A 15,411-nucleotide genomic window follows, 5' to 3' on the forward strand; every position below is an offset into this window, starting at 1 on the left:
TGCTTTCTTTTGTTCATTATTAGCTTGGAGTATTGTTCTCCATCCCTTCACTCTGAGTCTGTGTTTGTCTTTGGGGCTGAGGTGTGTTTCCTGGAGGCAGCATATTGTTGGATCTTGTTCTTTGATCCATCCTGCCACTCTGTGTCTTTTGATTGGGGAGTTCAATCCATTTACATTTAGAGTGATTATTGAGACGTGGGGGCCTACCACTACCATTTTGTGTCTTGTTTTCCGGTTTTCTTCAGTTTCCTTTGTTTCTCGTCCCATGGTTTAATCTGTTCTGATGTAGAGCTGCTACTCTCTGTTGTTGTCCTTCTACTTATCTCCTCTGCTCTTGGTTTTGTAGCCCCTTTCCTTCTTTTGATTTTTCAGGAATGAGGGTTTTCCTGAGGATTTCCTGAAGAGGAGGTTTTGTGGCAATGAACTCCCTTAATTTTTGTTTATCTGGGAAAGTTTTTATTTCTCCATCGTATTTGAAGGATATTTTCGCTGGGTAGAGAATTCTCGGCTGTAGGTTTTTGTCCTTCAGATTTTTGAATATATCATTCCACTCTCTTCTAGCCTGTAAAGTTTCTGCTGAGAAATCTGCTGATAGCCTGATGGGGGTTCCTTTGTAGGTTAGTTTCTTTTGCCTGGCTGTCCTTAATATTTTCTCCTTGTCGTTGACTTTTGCTAGCTTCACTACTATATGCCGTGGAGTTGGTCTTCTTGCATTGATAAAGTTTGGAGATCTATTGGCTTCTGTCACCTGAAGATCCATCTCCCTCACCAGATTTGGGAAGTTCTCAGCCATTATTTCTTTGAATAGGTTTTCTGCCCCTTTCTCCTTCTCTTCTCCCTCTGGTATACCTATAATCCTTACGTTGCATCTCCTAATTGTGTCTGATAATTCTCGGAGAGTTTCTTCATTTCTTTTAAGTCTTGCTTCTCTCTCCTCCTCTGCCTGCAACAATTCTATATTGCCATCTTCCAAATTGCTAATTCTTTCCTCCATATTATCGGCCCTACTGTTCAGAGCATCTAGATTTTTCTTAATCTCCTCTATTGTGTTCTTCATTTCCAATATTTCTGTTTGGTTCTTCTTTATCGTATCAAACTCTTTTGTGACATAGCTCCTGAACTCGTTGAGTTGTCGGTCAGAATTCTCTCTTAACTCAGTGAGTATTTTGATGATGGCTGTTTTGAAGTCATCATCATTTAGGTTATATATCTCATTTTCTTTGGGATTGTTTTCTGTGTATTTGTTACTTTCTTTCTGTTCTGGAGATTTAATGTATTTTTTCATATTGCTTGATGATGTTGATTTGTGCCTCCGCATGGAGATAGAGTTTAGTTGCTCCTTTCACTTGTTTCAGCTGCTGCGGTGGGGGGAGCAGCTGTTTATACTTCACCAACCAGGAACCCTGTCCGTAGTTGCTAACTGGGCCTGGGCCCCTCTTCGTAGCCACAGTGGCCCTTTGGATTCCCTCCTCTGCCGTGGGGGCCGTCACGGGGGGCTTCAGGCTGCAGGGGCCTACTGTTGTTGCCCACCTAGATGCGCTCTCTCCTTGGGGTCTGCAACGGTGTTATGGGCTTTTCCAGCGGCCAGGGGTGGGATCACTTATATTTGTCGCTCCGTTGCTGTCGGCACCCACCAAATCTCACTTGTCCTCTATGGGTCGCAGGAGAGCTATTGGCATCTTCTACAGTCTGTGGTTAGTACACCTAGCTATGCTGCTTTTGCCCTGGGGTCTTCCAGCCTTGTGGCTGGCGGCTGGGTGCCTTCTACTGGTGCTGTGCAGAGGCTTTCCCTAAGGCTTCTGTGAGCCTGTAGGGTTTCCCCCTAGGCTACTAAGCTGGGTCTCTGGAACTCTCTCCAGCCCCAGTCCTCTCCGAGATCTCCGGCAATCCCTAGCCTCACCGGGTGGGCAACGGCAGCTGGGGGTCGCCCCGTCCTCTGGGCTTCTCTCCGGGCCTCTGCCGGGAGCTCTGAATGCTCAGCGTGGCCCCTCTGCTACCGGCAGACAGAGAGTTTTGTCTGCTGCCTGGCGGAGCTCCGGCGCTTCCCCTCCGGGTCGCCGGACCCGCCTTTGAAAGTTCCCCCGCCCCGGTCCTCTCCGAGATCTCCGGCAATCCCTAGTCCCACGGGGCGGGCAACAGCAGCTGGGGGACGCCCCGCCCTCTGGGCTTCTGTCCGAGCCTCTGCCGGGAGCCCTGAATGCTGGGCGTGGCCCCTCTGCTAATGGCAGACAGAGAGTTTTGTCTGCTGCCTGGGGGAGCTCCGGCGCTTCCCCTCCGGGTCGCCGGACCCACCTTTGAAAGTTCCCCCGCCCCGGTCCTCTCCGAGATCTCCGGCAATCCCTAGTCCCACGGGGCGGGCAACGGCAGCTGGGGGTCGCCCCGCCCTCTGGGCTTCTCTCCGGGCCTCTGCCGGGAGCCCTGAGTGCTCAGCGTGGCCCCTCTGCTACCGGCAGACAGAGAGTTTTGTCTGCTGCCTGGCGGAGCTCCGGCGCTTCCCCACCGGGTCGCCGGACCCGCCTTTGAAAGTTCCCCCACCCCGGTCCTCTCCGAGATCTCCGGCAATCCCTAGTCCCACGGGGCGGGCAACAGCAGCTGGGGGACGCCCCGCCCTCTGGGCTTCTGTCCGAGCCTCTGCCGGGAGCCCTGAATGCTGGGCGTGGCCCCTCTGCTAATGGCAGACAGAGAGTTTTGTCTGCTGCCTGGGGGAGCTCCGGCGCTTCCCCTCCGGGTCGCCGGACCCGCCTTTGAAAGTTCCCCCGCCCCGGTCCTCTCCGAGATCTCCGGCAATCCCTAGTCCCCCGGGGCGGGCAACGGCAGCTGGGGGTCGCCCCGCCCTCTGGGCTTCTCTCCGGGCCTCTGCCGGGAGCCCTGAGTGCTCAGCGTGGCCCCTCTGCTACCGGCAGACAGAGAGTTTTGTCTGCTGCCTGGCGGAGCTCCGGCGCTTCCCCACCGGGTCGCTGGACCCGCCTTTGAAAGTTCCCCCGCCCCGGTCCTCTCCGAGATCTCCGGCAATCCCTAGTCCCCCGGGGCGGGCGTCTCTCTGGGACCCTCCGGGCGCCCCGAGCACCAGGCTGGGTCTCCCCGCCAATGGCGGGGAGAGACTCTCCCCGCGGGCTCAGGTGTGCAACTCCAAAGTTTCCCTCTGCGTTTAGGAGTAATTGCAGGGGGTTTAAGTAGGGTTCTGGTCACCTGTTTCCACCGTCGCTCCTCTGTTGTGTTCTCGCTCCTGCCCTAGATGTGCGTGGATCCTCTGGGGGCGTCCGTTGGAAGAAAGCCGCTTGCGGGTACTAGGCTGCCCGTCGGGGTCGGAGAGTTTTCACCTATTTCCACATCCTCCCGGAGGAAAGTCCGTCCGCCTTCCGATGTATAGTCGCGTGGGTGTCTCAGACGTCCTGAGATGCTGTCTGGATATCCTTTGTCAAGCGATAAGTGTCCAAATAATTGTAGACTCGAAGGGCGAGAGACAAAGAGGACTACTCACGGCGCCATCTTGGAATCAAGTCCTACCTTATATAGTTTTTAAAGGAAAAGTCTGCTATAATTCTTATTTTTGTTCCTCTGTTTTTCTTTCTGGCTGCTTTCCAGATTTTCTGCATCTTTGGTTTTCAGAAGTTTGACTATGAAGTGCCTGGGCATGTTTTTTCTTTTCTTTTCTTTTCTTTTCTTTTTGGCTTTTTCTCCCCAAATCCCCCCAGTACATAGTTGTATATTTTTTAAGTCGTGGGTCCTTCTAATTGTGGCATGTGGGACGCCACCTCAGCATGGCCTGATGAGCGGTGCTGTGTCCGTGCACAGGATCCGAACCAGCAATATCCTAGGCCACGGAAGCAGAGCGCATGAACTTAACCACTCGGCCATGGGGCTGGCCCCAGGGTATGTTTTTCCTTCGTGTTCATTCTGCTTGAAGTTTTCTGGATCTGCAATTTGTTATCTTTCATTGATTTTGGAAAATTTTCAGCCATTACTTTTTCAAATATTTTTTCCGCCTCATTTTCCCTGTCTTCCTCTGCTATGTCAATGGCGTGCTTGATATTGTATCACAGCTCTTAAATATTCTGTTTTATTTTCTCCCATGTCTTTCTCTGTGTTTCAGATTGGATAATTTCTACTGACCTATTATCTGGTTCATGAATTCTTTTTTTTTTTTTTAAGATTTTATTTTTCCTTTTTCTCCCCAAAGCCCCTCGGCACCTGGTTGTGTAGTTTTAGTTGTGGGTCCTTCTAGTTGTGGCATGTGGGATGCCGCCTCAGCATGGCTTGATGAGTGGTGCCATGTCTGTGCCCAGGATCTGAAACGGTGAAACCATGGGCCACCAAAGGGAGTACGTGAACTTAATCCCTTGGCCACGGGGATGGGCCCCCATGAATTCTTTCCTCTGCTCTGTCGTCATTTGGGAGGCACATCTAGGCAATTCCTCGTTGCTGATGATGGCAGGCTGCTGCCGCCTTCTGCTTAGTTTGAGACCTGGAATCCAAAGTTCTTAGGGTTCCTGAGTCTCAACTTCAACGCTCCCTGCAGGCGTGCCCCCCAGAGGGACTCTCTCGCCATGCTCTTGCCCCTCCCCAGCAGTAGCTCGCCTTGTTTATTTTAGGATGCAAGGCTCATGTTGGCAGCAGGGGAGTTTTCTTGGTTGCCCTGCTCCCTCCTTAGTCTAGGCAGATCCCGTGCGCCTCAGCCTCAGGGGCCGGGCTTTCTCCTCCCCACACAGCATCTGAGCTCTGCGTTGTCATGGGAAGGGTCTCGGATGGGAGTGAGTTTCCTACCCTCCCACCAGGCAGCCGTCTTTAGTTTTGTTTCAGTGCAGGATCCTAGTCCTGAGTGGGTTTCCTACTTTCCCTAAAGACAGGCAGCTTTTGCTTCCACCCCATCTCAGAGGTAGGCAACGTTTGTTTGGGACTTAACTCTTTCTTTCCTTTTCATTCCTTTTGTATCTCCTAAGGTTCCAAATGGGATCATTTTCTTCTGCTTGTGAGTGCAAGTCTGCTTGTGCATGCTCTCCATTCTTGTCTCACAATGTCTTTTTTCACCTTCATATCCTACTGTGTATAGAATCCTACGTTGGCATTTATTTTCTTTCAGATCACTGAAGACAGCATTCCACTGTTTTCTGCTACCCATTGTTTCTGTTGAGAAATCAAACAGTAGCTTAAATGTCACTCCTTTGAAAGTAATCTTTTTTTTTTCTGGCTCCTTGTAATAGTTCCTCTTTTGTCTTCTTTTAAAATGTGGTAACATTATTGATGTGTTTAGAGTGGATTTCTTTTTATTTAACCTTTTTGCACTTCTTGACTCTTTCTTTTGGGGTCCCCCCATCATTTCCAAATAAGTCTCAGCCATTATCTCTTCAATTCTCTCATTTTTCCTTTCTTCTGTCGTTCCAATTCTAGTCTGGTTGGTTTTCCTACAATATTTTCTCTCTCTTAGCTTTTCTTCTCTATTTTCCAAATTTTTTATTCTTTTTTTCCTTTTGGTCAGGAAGATGGGCCCTGAGCTAACATCTGTTGCCAGTCTTCCTCTTTTTGCTTGAGGAAGAGTGACGCTGAGCTAAACATCTGTGCCCATCTTCCTCTATTTTATGTGGGATGCCACCACAACATGGCTTGATGAGTCTGCACCCAGGATCTGCAAACCCTGGGCCACCAAAGCGGAGCATGTGAACTTAACCATTATGCCACCAGGCCGGCCCCTCTTCTTTATTTATTTATTTTTGGTGAGGAAGATTGCTCCTGAGCTAACATCTGTGGGACGCCACCTAAGCATGGCTTGATGAGTGTGGTGTGTAGGTCCCCACCTGGGATCCGAACCAGCAAATTCCAGGCTGCCAAAGCAGAGCACAAATTCAACCACTGCACCACTGGGCTGGCCCCCATATTTTTCATTCTCTCTACTTCATTACAAATGGTTTCCTTTCAACTATCTCTCAGTTAACTAATCTTTTTCCCCCAAGGCCCCAGTACATAGTTGTATATCCCAGATGTAAGTCATTCTATTTCTCCTATGTGGGATGCTGCCACAGCATGGCTTGATGAGCAGTGTGTGGGTCCACACCTGGGATCCGAATCAGCAAATTACAGGCTGCCAAAGTGGAGCATGCAAACTTAACCACTCTGCCATGGGGGCCAGCCCCTTAGTTAACTGCCATAATAAAATATCACAGATCGGCTGGCTTAAACAACAGAAATGTATTTCCTCACAGTCCTGGAGGCTGGAAGTCCAAGATCTAGGTGCCTGCAGAGTTGGTTTCGTTCTGAAGCCTCCTTAGACTGTAGAAGGCTGTCTTCTTTTGGTGTCTCTACATGATCCTTCCTCATGTGTGTGTCCATGTCCTAATCTCCTCTTCCTATAAGGACCAGTCATATTGGATTACGGCCCATGTCAATAACCTCATTTAACCTTACTTACCTCTTTAAAGACTCTGTGTCTAAATACAGTCACAATCTGAGGTATTGGGGGTTAGAACTTCAATATATGAATTTGGTGGGAGAGGGACACAATTCAGCCTATAACACTTTCTAAAATTGTCAAGTTTCTCCCTTTATCTCCACGAACATAGTAAACATAGTTGCTTTACACTCTGTGTCTGCTGTTTTCGGTGTCTGGGGTTCCCATGGGTCTTTTTCTATTGTCTCACTTTTGTGGTCCTCATTCATGGTGTCTTGTCTCTTTGTAGGCCTAGTTATCTTTGAATACGTGCTTGATTTGGCATTTGTAGGATATTTGTAGAAACAATCGAAAGCCTAGGATTATATTATTTTCCTCAGATAATATTTTATTTGCTTTAGCTTGGCGCCTGGGGGCACTAGCAATTCTGGATCACCTTCATCCAGGTTCAGGGCTTGAGATTTCTGGGTCCTCATATGACTCCACGTCAGGTTGCAATCCACGTGAGGGTTGGTTTAGTTAACTACTATGGTACAACTATTCAAAGTTCCCAACTCAAAGCACAGGGTAGTTCACAAGGATTCCCACACCTGGTGGGGCTGGACTCGAAATTTTTCCCTCTAGCACTGTATGACTGCCCCTTCCAGATCAGCAAACGCACTTCCAGATCCGCCCCCAGACTCTCAGCTGCCTGTTCCCGATGAACAGATATATCCAGGGGAAAAGTAGCCTGGAGCATCAGATTCACTTTTCTACATTAGCATCCTCTCCTGGACCTAGTGTGGAAACCTCTCAGTAGTTTGTTGCTTTTAGAAAGATTTAAAAAAATGTCTTCTCTATTGTTCTTAACTGTCTTCAGCAGAAGAGTTGGTCTGACATTACCAGAAGTGGATGTCAAGAAGCATCTCTTCAAAATGCCATCATCTAATTCTAGAGTACATTTTAAAATTATTACTCAAGTAGAGCATTTTTGTTTCTTACTTCCTCTTCTGTGAAAGTGATTGTTCATGACAATCCAAATCAACAAAATCATTAGATATCAAAATACTTACCACAGAGTTGGCTTAAAATTGTATCACCTCATTTTCAAAAATTTTATTAACTTAAATATGCATTCCAAAAATTATATAATGAGCACATGACTCTTGCCTTATGACATTTTTACAGAAATGGGAAAGAAAGATAACATATAAATAATAAAGCCTCATAAAATGGCCTTTAAATATTGGTTGTTTCCACTACAGTTTTTCTTCATTGGTTAGGTCATTTAACTTCTCTTTCTACAAAATCTGACAATGACTGCAAGACCCAAAAATCTGTTTTCTGTTTCCAGCCTACTCTTCCCTACATCTTTCCCATCATTCGTTTCAACTTTTTTATTGCAGCAAATACACATAACATTTACCATCGTAACCATTTTAAAGTGTACAGTTCAGTGGTGTTAAGTACGTTCATAGGCACAACCATCAGCATTATCCATCTACAGAACTCTTTCCATCTTGCAAAACTGAAACTCTATACCCACTAAACATTAACTCCCTATTACCACCATTCTCTTTTCTGTCTCTATGATTTTGCCTAATCTAAGTACCTCATATAAGTGGAATCATAAAGAATTTATCTTTTGTGATTTTTCACATATAGGATTCTTGGTTGACAGTTTTTTCTTTTAACGCTTTAAATACACCAGCCCATTGCCTTCTGGCTTCCAAAGTTTCTGATGAGAAATCTTCTGGTAATCTTATTGAGGATCTTTTGTATGTGATGAATTGCTTCTTTCTTGCTGATTTCAAGATTCTCTGTGTTTGGCTTTCGACAGTTTGAGTATAATGTGTCTTGGTCTGGGTCTTTTTTAGTTCATCCTACTTGGAGTTTGTTGAGCTTCTTGTATGGTTATGTCTTCCATCAAGTTTTCAGCCATCACATTATTTCTTCAAATATTCTCTCTGCCCCCTTCTCTCTCTCTTCTCCTTCTGGCACTCCCACAATGCATGTGTTGGTCTGCTTGCTGGTGTCCCACATAGCCCTTAGGCTCTGTTCACTTTTCTTCAATCCTTTTTCTTTCTTCAGACTCAACAATTTCAATAGTCTTATCCTCAAGTTCATGGATTATTTCTTCTGCCTTTGAATCCTTCTAGTGAACTTTACATTTCAACTATTATACTTTTCAACTGTAGAATTTCCTTTTGGTTTCTTTTTAGGTTTTCTCTCTTCATTGATATTTCCATTTTGTTCATAGATCATTTTCTTGACTTTCTCCACATCTTCCTTTAGTTCTATGAGCATCTTGAAGGCAGTTGTTTTAAAATTTTTGTCTAGTAGAAGAACCATCAGGTCTTTCTCAGGGACGGTTTCTGTTGGTTTCTTTTCTTTCCTTTGAATGGGCCATATTTCCCTTTTTCTTTATATGCTTTGTGATTTTTTTTTTTTACTGTGGTTAAAAACTGGACATTTCAATCTAGTAATATGGTAACTCTGGAAATCAGATTATCTCTCTTGCCCAAGGTTTGCTGTTGGTTTTTGTTTTTATTGTTTGAGGCTGTCTCTATGCCAAGGGTCAGGCTGAGTTGTAAAATTAAGGTCTTTTCTGAGCCTGTGCTTTCCCTGGGCATGTGGAGTGACTTTCTAATTTCCCTCATATCTGTAGCTGCTTTTGACTGTCCCCTAGTCTTTAATGTCTGGCTCTCAAGAGGGGGCAAAAGACTATAATGAGTGAGAGCGGGGGAGGCACCAGTGCCTTATTTCCCCTGGAAGTCACTTCAGCTGGGGAGGAGGGGCTTGTAACAATGCAGGGTAGGTGCAAGAACGGCTGCTGCCTCTGTCTGTACCTCCTTGATCAGAAGCAGCAATCAACAACCAGAACACAGATCCCTGATATTCAGAGGACAGGGTCCTTGTTGCCCACTCTGGCTCCTGCAAGCCATGTGCAAGCTGCTCCAGGAACATGTGCACAACTGCTTGCCACAGGGCTGAATGAGGGGATAAGTAGCTGTTGCTGAGCTAGGAGCTGAATTCCCAAAATCAACCTCAATTTACCATATAAGACTTCACTAGATGTTGCAAGCCTTCAACAGACTCCAGAGTTCCAACATAGTTACATCAGATCGATTCTGCCAGTGTACTTGTCTGTGTTGGGGAAGAGATTACTGGTTCTTACTACTCAGCTATCTTTCCAGAATCCTTCCTCACCTCCTTACCTTTTTTTTTTTCAAGATTGGCATCTGAGCTAACAACTGTTGCCAATCTTCCCCCACCCCCCTGCTTTTTCTGCCCCAATCCTCCCAGTGCATAGTTGTATATTTTCAGTTGTGGGTCCTTCTAGTTGTGGCATGTGGGACACCACCTCAACATGGCCTGATGAGTGGTGCCATGTCTGTGCCCACGATCTGAAACAGTGAAACCCCAGGCCGCCAAAGGCGGAGCATGCGAACTTAACCACTCAGCCATGTGGCCAGCCCCCACCTCCTTACTTTTTAATGATGCTTCTTATGTTAGTCTGGGTCCTCCAAACAGTAGACCCCAAATAGGATAAAACATGTGAGGATTTTATTAGGGGAACATCTGTGAGAGAACGCAGGGAGAGAGCTGGGGGAGCCATGACAGTGCCTGAGTGAAGGAATATCGGGTGGAAGCATCCTAGACTACCAGGCGGTGTAAGGCAAGTTTGGCAAGGCCACCAGGGGAGTCCTTGAGCCAAAGTCAGCTGTCAGTGGGGTCCCATGTCTCCCAGGAACAAACTACTTTAGAATCTCTGCCAAGCTCACTCATTGGCTTGGGGGTACTTGGGAAGCATGACCTCAGGGCAAACATGGTGGTAGATCTCAGAGCAAAGAATCTGGGGTCAGTTATGTTCCCTGTAGTGAGAGGTCTGCAAGTCACATTCTCATGGCCATCACTTTGTTTACCATTTTCACAGCTATTATCTCAGTTGCTCCTGACAATATTCCTGTAATAATAACAGCCAACATTTATTGAGCACTAACAAAATGTCAGGTATTATCGCAGTCTCACTTAATCCTCACAAGAACTTCAGGAAGTAGGTACTATGAGCATCTCTATTTTACAGATTTAAATGCTCATTCTGAGGCTCCTCCCCTGCGTTTGGATGAGGCAGTCTGATGGTGGGATCCAGGAATCTTGATTTTCTTGTGGATGGTCCGTAGACCTTGGGAAATACTTCAGTGTTCAGTACTGACTCTTATGTGGTGGCTCCATACCGAGGCTCCGGAAGGTGAAGTTTCATCGGCAGGACTGGAATTCACGGTTTCTGACTACCAATCACTTTCCTTCCTGGTGTCTCAAAATGCTTTGTGAAAACTGGATTTTCTGCACAGGGTAAAGTGAGGCATTTGGTTGTACCATAATCATAAAGCTATCTTCTTGGTTGGTTCCTTCTCCCTCCCCTTATAAACATCTCTCTTCATCCTAAAAAACCCTCCTCCCAAGTCAACCTATCTCTAGATTGACCAGAACTCCCACGTTGCCCAGGGCACTCCCGTCACCCCCTGTAATCGATAACAACACCCCTCTCACTCTCAAGAGCACCGTATCTGGCTAATACATAAATTATACGGTCACATGACTGTATCTCCCTTCCCGAGGCAGCCCTTGCTTCCTTCATTCCACTTTGTTTTTACTGAGCTTTCACTCCGGACTCCTTCGCCCTGTTGTAGATGCTGGGACATAGCAGCTGTGAACAAAACAGACAAAAACCCCTGCTCTTATGGAGCCTACCTTCTAGCAGACAGCGAATACATAAGCAAATACAGGTGGGCAGATGATGATATGCACCACGGAGAAAAATCAAGCGGGGTAAGGAGATTGGGAGATCCGGGCATGTGGAGGGCTGCTATTTTATTTTATTTTTTGAGGAAGATTAGCCCTGAGCTAACTACTGCCAATCCTCCTTTTTGCTGAGGAAAACTGGCCTTGAGCTGACATCCATGCCCATCTTCCTCTACATTATATGTGGGACGCCTACCACAGCATGGCTTGTCAAGTGGTGCCATGTCCACACCCACGATCCGAACCGGCGAACCCTGGGCCGCTGAGCAGCAGAACGTGCACACCTAACCACTGCGCCATGGGGCCGGCCCCAAGGGCTGCTATTTTAGAATGGTCAGGGAAGGAGGTCTTTGACTTCCTCGCCGAAGATCTGTAAGAACTGGGAAGACAGCCATTTAGTCATCCAAGGAAACAGTCTTCCTATCAAGAGGCCAAAGCCAGTTAAAGGCCTTGAGGTGGGAGTGTGCCTGGCACGTTTGAGGAAAAGGCGGGCTGTGAGGTTGGAGTGGAGTAAATGAGGGGGAGAGCAGTAGAAAGTGGGAGTGCGACAGGTGGGGCCACGTTGTGAAGCCTCCTGTAGGAACGCTGGCTTCTGCTCAAAAGTGAAACTGGAAGCCTCTGCAGGGTTTTGAGCAGAGAAGTGACCGAAAGCCTGACAAAGTTTTTAAGACGACACCCTGGCTCCTATGTTGAGAAGCGACTGCGGGGTGGGGGGTGGGGTGGGAATGAAGTAGCAGACAGCTCACCTAGGAGGCTCACGCCTACAATAACCCAGGTGATGGAGGTGTGGACCCAGAGGGTTGGAGGCCATGAGAACTGGTCACACTCTGGATGTTTCAAAGGCAGAATCAGTGGCATTTGCAGACTCATTGGATGTGGAGTGAAGTGAGAAGTCAGCATTGACTCTGAAGGTTTTGGCTGGGACCTGTAAGGACAGACGGGCTGTTACTGAGATGCAGAGGGTGGGGGAGTTGCAGCCCTAGTCGCCCCTCCACCTGCTGCACCCGGGGGCCCAGCCCCACATTTCCACAGGGAGGCTCCATCACTCTCCCTGTTGCTAAGCCCAATGGACACTTTCTAGCCTTCACCTTCTTGGATCTCTTGACTCTGATGCCGACTGAACCATTACCTTCCTTGTTCTCTAGGATTCTGATGTCCCCTTTTCTGGATTTTCCACATCTTTTCCCGGCCATTACTTTTACTTTTATGTTCTTGGTCTTGTTCCAAGTTTTGAGTTTCCACCCTCTGCTCTCCACATATACTCAAGTGATGTGATTTCATCCATGACCACAACTCTCAATAGCCACATGACGAGTGTCAAAAATTCAGCTTTGGTCTACACTTTACTCCCTAAGCCCCAAATCTGCTTCCTGCAAACTCTCCATGGATGTCCCACAGGCACCTCAAATTCCATACATCTAAAACTGACCATACTCCTCTCCTTTGTGCATTCTCTATTCCAGCAAATGGTACCATCTGCATCAGCATTCTGCCATCATGCTGGATTCTTCTCTCTTCCTCATCCCTACACTCAGGTAGTCACCTAGATCAGTCAACTCCATTTCTGAAAGCATCTCAAATGTGACCCCCTCTGTCCTACTGCCACATCTATGGTCCAGGTCTCACCATTTATCTGGACTTCTGCAACAACGTCCAAATTGGTCACTTCTTTTGTGATCAAACTTTTCTTTTGCCCCATAGTAATCTTTCCAAAATGAAAATCATTCTATTTTAAAATACTCCAGACTCTCTACCACTAGTTCTTTAGCCCAGACAGAATTAAAGTGGAGGGCTGTACAGCTAGCTGCCTGAGCCTCTAAGAGCTAAAACATCACTCAGATACGTACATATGGTGCAAGTTAACACTCTGTCCCCTTATCCTGTATCATTTATAGCCTTTATAAACAGGTAGCCAAATTAAAGGGATGCAAGCAGGCTCTCTACCTAGGGCACCACTCAGAGCCAGGAACAGCACAGTTCCTAAGGTAACTGCTCCTTCCCCAGCCACAAGCCAGCCTCCAGCCTCACCACCATAGTGTCAGACGAATCCTTCCAGAGAACCTTAGGACCGAGCCTATGCTGTCTTATCACTTCTGTGTATCAGTCTCCACTAGATGTTCAAGCTTCCCCATCAGCTGTTACTACCTTCATTCCATTTAGCTCTCTCCAACTCCTACTCTGACCCAACACTGCTCCCTCCCAAAACCTCCACCCTGTGCTCTGGAATTCAGTCACCAGCCTCCTCCCTCTCATCTTCTTACTCTACCTCTAACCAGACTCATCCCTAGGACGCTAGTACCCTTGGAGCCTTCAGTTGTGGCTTTTCTTCTCCTGAATGCCAAGTACCATGGTGCCTGGTGGTGAACTAGGTCTCCTGTTACTCCATTGCCACGTCTAAACCATTTTTCCTCCCTTGGAAGCCCTCAAAACCCCCAGCTTCCTTTAAGCCCATGTCTTCAGACTAAATGTCTTACCCAGCAGCATTCCTTGAATTTTTTTTTTTTGAGGAAGATTAGCCCTGAGCTAACTGCTGCCAATCCTCCTCTTTTCACTGAGGAAGACTAGCCCTGAGCTTACATCCATGCCCATCTTCCTCTACTTTATATGTGGGATGCCTGCCATAGCATGGCGTGCCAAGCGGTGCCATGTCTGCACCCGGGATCCGAACCGGCAAACCCCGGGCCGCCGAAGTGGAACGTGCACTTAACTGCTGCATCACCGTGCCGGCCCAACCGTGAAGATTTTTATTTCAGGGTCACCATCATTGTCTTCCCCACACCCACTACTTCTACCATCACTTGTGGTAATTTCAGCACCGATAGAGAAGATCCTTTGAACACTATGGTCTATTTTTTTTTTTTTTTTTACCTCTTTTCTCCAGTATCGTCTCTTCCTCCTCCTGCCTTCCACTTACGTGACCATAACCTAAACCTTGTCATTACCAGTAAGCGCACCACATCTCAAGGTTAAGCATGCCAGTCTGGGACCACCACCCCATATTGTTCCAGCTCCCCTAAATTAGTACTTCTACTCCACTGTCAGTTTGGAACACTTGCCAACTCACAGATCAACTCCAGGCACCAGAGAATGCCAAGCTCTTACTGGTTTTGCCTAATCAGGTTCCATATCTGGACCTGGGGACTTTAACTCTACCCTGGTATGGATTCACTTTCAATACCTTTGCTCTTCCTCTGGCAAAGCCCTGGTGAAACCCAACCCTCCCCTCCTCCTGCTGGCAATTCTACTTCCCTATACATTGGTTTTCCCATTCTCCAAGACAACTGTTTCACATCCTTCCCTCTCTCCAGACCTCCAGCGTCTCCTCCTCCTTTCTCTAAGCTCCACCAAAAAAAGACCTTTTGAATTTTTTACTGAACTTAATTTGAACCAATAGATGAATTGACTTGCTCAGACCTCAATATCCATGAGCACGAAAACCTCCAATTTTCCTTAATGTCTTTCACTAGTTTTGCTTCCTCCCAGAGTTTGAAAGTGTTAGTACTTTCCCATACTACTACCACAAAGTAGACATTTTTTACTATTATTATACAGGAATGTTTTAGCCATTTACTAATAAATTACCCATTCTTTAACCGCAAGCTCTTGGGTTTTGTTACCACTATCATTTATGTTTCCTTTCCTTCCCAATCCTTCTCACCACGCAGCCCAGGCTCTCCTGTGCAGTGTTCAACAGAAACCGTGATAGAAAGCATCCTCACTTTCTTCCTCATTTTAAAGGGAACAGAACACTTCACATGCCTGATGTGATGGCACCTAATTCACCACCAATCTCCCGTGCTCACTCTGCTCCAGCCACATAGGTCATCTTATAAAAGAATTAGGTATTCATAATTGTTACGGCTAGAGAACCAGGGTCAAGGCTAAATGTCAAAAACTAAGAGGCAGAGTTGCCGGATGAGAAAACCAAAGCCTTTGCAGCTACAAAGTGCTGCTTCCACCCTCCTCTCTAGCAAACAGTATTGACTTCTCCAGTCTCACGCTGGTGCATCTGACTGGCCAACCAGGTTCTCAACCTGTTTTCTAGTTGCAAGAAAGACTGTGTTCTCTGGATCGTCTTACAGAGACTCGCAGGCTACCTAATTCTTACACACAGTGAAGGAATTCAGAAAGTGCCAGGCAACACAGGGGAAGCACATTGGAAAAAAATGCACAGGTAGTTGTGCCTGCAACATTAGCAAGACTGTATCACAAAACCTGCCTCCTTGCCATGATTTTCAAAATCA

General features: G+C 46.9%; 1 long non-coding RNA gene across 1 annotated transcript; it reads right to left on the bottom strand.

Moving 5' to 3' along the window:
* Nucleotides 1-10,325: 10,325 nt before the first annotated feature.
* LOC139081925 (uncharacterized) lies at nucleotides 10,326-12,092 on the bottom strand. Its single transcript, XR_011537425.1, has 2 exons — nucleotides 11,914-12,092; nucleotides 10,326-10,708 (listed from the first exon to the last, which is right to left on the bottom strand). It is a non-coding gene; the product is annotated as an uncharacterized lncRNA (long non-coding RNA).
* Nucleotides 12,093-15,411: the final 3,319 nt, after the last annotated feature.

The sequence above is a fragment of the Equus przewalskii genome, chromosome 2, assembly GCF_037783145.1.
Source record: "Equus przewalskii isolate Varuska chromosome 2, EquPr2, whole genome shotgun sequence".
Taxonomy (NCBI): Eukaryota; Metazoa; Chordata; class Mammalia; order Perissodactyla; family Equidae; genus Equus; species Equus przewalskii.